Genomic DNA, 6,901 nt, shown 5'->3' with positions numbered 1-6,901 from the left:
GGATGTATAGAGGAAGAACTAAGAAATGACATACTTATCCTTGATATCACATATATGGTCTTTTAAATATATATACTAGTATGCATATACATCTATAATGTATACGTTTTTATTTTCTGTTGACAGATGGTGTTCATTTATGAATTTTTTTTTTCACAATTATTATGTGCTCACTAGCAAATCATGGAAATTACCAGGTTAGTCGTCTCGATGTTCCAAAAGAAGACAAAGATGTTTCATCACAGCCAAGGTACACTAGAACACATACTGCATGAGGATGGTGAAATTACATCATAGATCTTGTTGAATAAACGGGAACTTTATTCCCTGCTGTGTGGCTTTGAATGCTAGCCATGCATGCCAAAAGTGTAAAATTTTCACCAAAGAACATGGACTGACACCTTTTGTCAGAGCTTGTAGGATTTTTCCTTCTGGAGCTGTTGACTTGCCTTTGAAGTCATTGAGTTAGGAAGAATTTCATACATTCCTTGAATTTAGTTGTGGTCAACCTTGATAGTTGAACCGAGAAATTCATCTGTTTGGGTGCATTAAGTACAAAAGGGAAAAAGAAAAGAGACTGCAATATATCTTCCAGTAACATAAGTAAATAGAAACTCAAAATCTCTTGGAGTTTTCACACAAAAAAAAAATGATGGAACTCTTTGACCTCCCATGTATGTGCAAGGACTGGAAGTTAAGTTAATAGGCAAATAACCTTTCAAGTGTGACTTTTGAATACCATTGCTTGAAATATGCTTCTTTCTCCTCTCCTCTTCTCTCTCTCTCTATATATATATATATATATTTGAAGCTCAATCATTGAACTCCAAGATTAAAAGAAAAAAGTTTTAGGAAAAAGGGAACAATGTGGAAAATGGACTGAAATTTGAGTGAAATGGTCTCAGTGGTGCCGCCACCTAAAAAAAAACCAACAATGGTAACAACGGATGCTAAAAGAAAATCCAGTGAAACAAATCTACCAAGTTCACATATTATTTGTACATGGCACCACATCTACTTTTGTTTCTTCCAGAGCTTCTTATGATAACCAAAAAGACTAAAGAAAACTCTGTGAAGCAAATATTTATGTGTAGATATAATGAGACATCTACCTTAAAGATAAATCAGTTCTGGTTCTGGACCAATAGCGTAAGCCCAAAGAGCTTGACAGTCGAAAGTTGCAAAGCAAGAGCTCGCTGTCCTGGAATCTTGTCAAATGCATCTACAACAATAGAATCATAACTTTAGTAGACCATTGGTGACTATAACAGAACAGCTATAGAAGCAAACAGAATATCAGGGCTCTTGCTATACATGGTCTGGTGCTCACCATGCTTCTAACCAGAGATACTGCCTCCTTGATTGTATATCCAGCAGCTCCAGGGTCGCATGGCTACATATGTGCATATCATTTTCTAATATCAAAAGCAAGAAAAAGTTTTGAAGTTGTACATAGAAATAACCAACAAATGTTTACAGGATTTGACTCTGTCAATTGATAACTCACTTAACGACATTAAACTCTAGAACAAGCCAAGTTTAATGTGCATATATTGAGTGTTTAATGTGCATATATTGAGTGGAAAGCACTTATCATTAGCAGACTGCTGAATATGGTGAGCTGAAGCAACACCAGCAGGTACAAAACAAGATAACCTTCTCAAAAATACATCATCAATGCAACATGGTTCAACAAAAAACTAGAAAAAACTTACAGCATAAAAAGGGGCAACCGATGCTACTGAGGCGAAGAAAAAAGGAAAGCCGAAGAGGTACTTGTTGCGAAGGCGGGAGCATGAGCTACAGCAAGAGCGAGAGGGGCAACCGATGCTACTGAGGCAGCTGCAGCAGTGATTTCTGGTGGGTTTTATTTGGGCAAAATCAGTTGGGAGGAGGAGGAAGAAGAACAACAACAAGCAAAAGAAAAAAGGAAGGTCGAAGGGGTACCTGGCGTGAAGGCGGAAGCAGCAAAACAAAGAAGGCAGCAACAGCAGCAGCGGCAGCGAGAGAAGGCAGCAGTGGTGGGCCGGTGGCGGCGAGAGAAGGCAGCAACAATGGAAGAGAGAGAGCAGTTGGAAGACAACAACTCAGCAAGACAGCAAGTGCCCTCAGCCTCAGGTTTGGTCTGGTTGTCGTGGTCGAAGGAAGAAGGAAGACAGCAAGAGAGCAGACGGGAAGAGTGAAACGGGAAGAAGGAAGAGTGAAGACCGAAGGGCGAAGATGGAAGACCGAAGGCGAAGGGTGGTCCGTGGTCGACGAAAGAGCAAAGACGGGAAGAGAGAGAGCAAACGAGAAGAAAGAGAGTCAGCGCCGCAGAGAGAAGTCGGGAAGACGGAGGAAGAGTAAGCTATAAGAGGAGACCTCAGTAAAACCCTAAACCGGTGAATCGCTTTTACGAACCGGTTTATATAATTCAACTCGTTATATAACGAGTCGAGTCGAGTTTAAACGAGTCGAGTTCTTTAAACTCGAACTCGACTCGTTTATGGTTTCGAGTTTAACTATGAGCTCGAACTCGACTCATTTATAAATGAGTCGAGCTCGAGCCGAGCTTTTTCGAGCGAGTTCGAGTCGAGCCCGAGTTAGCTCGACTCGTTGTGCAGCCCTAGTTAAGGGAGGGTCATTGATGGCCTCAGGCCCTAAAATGTCTTTCCTAGTAGTTGTAAAGGGAAGTTAGTAATAAGTGTGGGTGAGTCCTATCGAGCAGGCGACCCATTCCTACCCTTACAAAGGTAGTATATGTTGCTTTTATGGGAATTATGAGTAATGAAATAGACTCCCTCTCGAGCTCAGACGTTTTACCCTCATTTTTTGGGAGGTTAGGTTAACAGTGCGTGCGTAGTGTGTTTCTTTAATTGCAGCTCATGTTAGCCGATGGGTAACACTATGTGATTGGGAAAACATTCTGAAGACGTGGAAGACTTTCGTTTTATCAAATATGCTGTGATAAGAGCAGCTTCTGCCCAAAATCTATTTGGGGACATTATTGGAATTAAATGATTAAAGTTTTAGCGGTTTGAATAATGTCTATATGCATTATTTTGGATCAAGGCCATTTTGCTAAGGATTATTGAGGCAAAACCTTTGGTGTAGCATGCCATCTTTTCCCAAGTATTCTTGAATTCACTTGAAAAGCAATATCGTCTAGAATAAGTTCTGAGCATGATAAGAGTAGCATTGAATCAATTTTGTATTATTTTAAAAATATTTTAAAACAGTTGAAGGCTTTACGTTCAAATTTGAGAAAGTATACCCAAACATCCTCATATATCCAAGTGTTTTAATTCAAAAAGTTCAGAAGAGAGAAATGTTCTTGAACCAAAAGGATATGCTTTCATTTTTTCTAAAATATAATCCTTATAGAAGAAATATTCTTTCCAATTCTCCTTTGCAATTACAAAGAAGATAATTTGTCCAAGGTAGGATGCTACAGCCTTTTGTGAAGTACTTCAAATTTATTTTATTGATAAAAATTAACAAAGTTTAGAAGAACAAATTTCCGCTTCTATAGATTCCCCTAATCCACATCTTAGACTGATAACCCTATGTAATACAACATTTAGATGAAACATTGTACCCTAATCAGTTATTTAGGAAACAAATAGAAAAATTAAATTAAATTTAACAATATATCTAACATTAGAAATTAACTAAAAGTCTTTTTCTTCAAGTTCTTAATACTTTTAATGCTTAAATTTGTATTGTCGCTCGTCTGTTTAAGTAGATTGATTTACATTCAGAAACTCAAACTGCTTATAAGTTAGAAAACTGCCATAGTCAATCGCAAAGAAGGCTTCAACCTTCAGCCTTGACACTATACAGAAGTTGAGAGAAATGTCAAAAGGCCAATTACAAAGCTTGTCAATAATGTAAATTGAAAAATATAACACAAAGATTGAATAACAAACAAACTATGTTCAAAGTTCTTCAAAAGAGCAGGTTGTGAGTATTTACACAAGAACACATGCGGACAGAGAGAAGGGGGCTAGCTGTCCAGCAGCTCTTCGGAGCTATTGACCAAGGGAGACGGCTAGCAGCATGGTCTTTGGTCAGATATGCCTAGAAAAATGCTAGAAAAAAAAATTATATATATGGGAAGCTGAAACTGTCTCGCCAATCCACCCACCATGCAATCACCCGCATCAAATGTACTGCATCACATAGATGTGATTCAACACTTAGTCCGCTGCCATGCATAGAGTAAAGCGTTGTGAGAGGCTGAATGATTTCTCCTTTTATATATATATATATATATATATATATATATATATATATATATATATATTCAACACTAGTCCGCTGCCATGCGCATTGTGAGAGGCTGAATGATTTCTCCATTATATATACACACACAAATATATATATATATATATATATATATAGAGAGAGAGAGAGAGAGAGAGAGGGATATAGTGAGTGAGAGAGAGAGAGGAGATCAAATCCTCCAGCCATCTAGATCTTTATCCCATGTCATAGGCTGTGTACTGTGAGAAGCTGGAAGATTTCTCCATCAGAAATTTAGAAATTGTTATATAGCTGGCAGCCATCCAATCTAGATTGGATAACCCAGATCATTTCCATCATATCTCCTCAATCCCTCTCTGTCTCCGTCTCCGTCTCCCTTCTTCTTGCAACCGGAGCCCTGACAGCTCTGCCCTAGAGGTCGCCAGCGAGGCCGTTGGGCATTGTCGGGGCCACCCAATGCCCTTCCTGGCTATGGCAATGGTAGAGCTGCCTACCCACAATTTATAGAGGCTTCCCACCTCTACCCACGATGGGTAGAGGCAGGGGGAGCCCCGCCACTCCCCCACTAACGTCGCCGGTGGGGCCGACGCTGCCCAACCCGCTAGGCGACGCTGGCCCCGCTGGCAATGGTGGGGGGAGGGGTGGTGCTTCCCTGCCTCTACCAATCATAGGTAAAAGTGGAAAACCTCTGCCCATGATGGCAGAGGCAAGGAAAGCTCCAACGACGCCACATGGGCAGAGCTGTCAGGGGAGGAGCTGCCAAAGCTCCCTACACAGGTGAACAGGTGAGTTGGAGGGGAAGAGAGAGAGGGAGGAGGAAGAAGTTCTCAGAGGAAGGGAGAGAGAGATTTGGACCGTCTGATTTAAAATCGGATGGTCTAGATTTGATTTCCACAGATGTAAGGATAAAATGAGATTATGAGAGCAGTTTTCCTCCCTATCTACCTTTTAACCAAGAAAAAAAAATATTTTTATTATTTAATAAAAGTATTAGTTTGTTTTTCTTTTTCCTTTCAATGTGACTCAATACCCTATATCATTATTCACTCACTATATATATATATATATATATATATATATATATATATATATATATATATATATATATATATATATATAATGAGTCCAAATTTACTTAATGTCCGATGACAAAATTTTAAAAATGTCACTAGAAAACAATCAGTCCAAGTTCTCATGAAGTTTAGCAATAATCATGATACTTTTAAAACCAATTGTGGCAATTTCAAGGATAAATTTTTAATTTTTGACCAAACAGTGAATCTTGACATCCAACAGGTTTGAATCCTCCTGTATATGTGTGTGTTTGTGTATGTACCTTAAGAGATACACCATCCAAACTTAAATATAATTCAAACAAAAATAAAAGAATAAAATATGCTGGACGTCCTTTTATGCACACTTTAAGATGCTTCAGCAAGTGTTTAATACTTTCGACTTGACTCTATCTTATTCAGCCCTTCTCCGCATGTGCGTCAGAGTAATCTTTCAAAATAAACTAGATAACTATTTACCATTTAAGAGATTGCAAACAATTTGAGGGTTGTTTTAATTTGGAAATTGGTCTGGAAAATTTGTCTTATTTGGGTTGGGAAAACCATACTGTATTTAGAAATCAGTAACAATTGGATTTGGAAACCTTTATTAGTTATGTATTGATTGGATTTTGGAGATATATATTGGATGAATTGGATTTGGATATTAAATTTGGAAAACAAGTTTAATTTTTTATTTTAAAACTACATTTGTTAGGTCTAGATTTTAGAATGGGATTGATGAGATTTGGATTGCAAATTGGTTGGATTTGGATATTGGATTTTGACAATGGGTTTGTTTCTTCCTCTCTATTTGGTTATTAAAAACTTTCACATCTATTAGCATTTTGTTAGTAAATACTTTCACATCTATTAGAATTCAATAGTGTAGCCCATCTAGTTGGTCGAGAGGAGGAGTATTTTTAGCTGATGTCGTAGTCTTATGTTAGTATTCATTTCATTGTGTACTACCATTCTACGTTAGGCACATATGCAAGAAAACAACCCTTTGATGCAAGCTAATATTAGCTTGGGATTTATTTGCTTTTGCTTTTTATTTTTCTTATATATCTAACTATGAATTTCACTTATCAACTGCACTACATGTGAATTATAATTACAAGAAAACAACAAGTTGTTTGAAGTTTCTCAGAATAACTAGGTCAGCAAAAAATTGTGTCCATGGATGGCATAGTGATGGTGCAATGACTAGTAAAAAAAATTGCATCTGAGTGTGCACGGTGGTGTAGCTAGGCATCTAAGAGACTTTCCAAACTTCATCATCAATTCATCATGTCATATATATTCTTTTCCTCTTTTGTTTTCCTACTTTCAGCATGCTTTCTATGTTGTTAAAATCTAAACATGGGGCAATGTCACTAACGACAATGAAGATTTTAAGCAAGGAGGAAGGGGATGGCATCTTTCAAAAAAATTTCTATGCATGTATATATTTTGAAAAAATTCACAAAACTTTAGGCTTCCAAAAGTTTAACTCTTATTGCTTATGGAATGTTTTTCTTTAGGATCCAATATATCTGGCAATTTTTTTAAGCTCAATGTGGGAACTTTTTTGCAATCTCAGCTGCATGATTTCTTAAGCT

The 6,901-nt window shown here is 37.6% G+C and overlaps 1 long non-coding RNA gene across 2 annotated transcripts; it reads right to left on the bottom strand.

The window, feature by feature from the left end:
- Positions 1-1,112: 1,112 nt before the first annotated feature.
- On the bottom strand, positions 1,113-2,367 carry LOC116253461 (uncharacterized). 2 transcript variants are annotated; one of them, XR_007573295.1, is made up of 4 exons: positions 1,948-2,367; positions 1,777-1,857; positions 1,331-1,393; positions 1,113-1,208 (listed from the first exon to the last, which is right to left on the bottom strand). It is a non-coding gene; the product is annotated as an uncharacterized LOC116253461 (long non-coding RNA). The 2 variants fall into 2 exon arrangements; XR_004172440.2 differs by lacking the exon at positions 1,777-1,857.
- Between the last annotated feature and the right edge of the window lie 4,534 nt (positions 2,368-6,901).

Source organism: Nymphaea colorata, chromosome 4, assembly GCF_008831285.2.
Source record: "Nymphaea colorata isolate Beijing-Zhang1983 chromosome 4, ASM883128v2, whole genome shotgun sequence".
NCBI classification, from domain to species: domain Eukaryota; kingdom Viridiplantae; phylum Streptophyta; class Magnoliopsida; order Nymphaeales; family Nymphaeaceae; genus Nymphaea; species Nymphaea colorata.
Note: the sequence above shows the minus strand (reverse complement) of the source record. Positions and strands in the feature narration are given on the sequence as shown.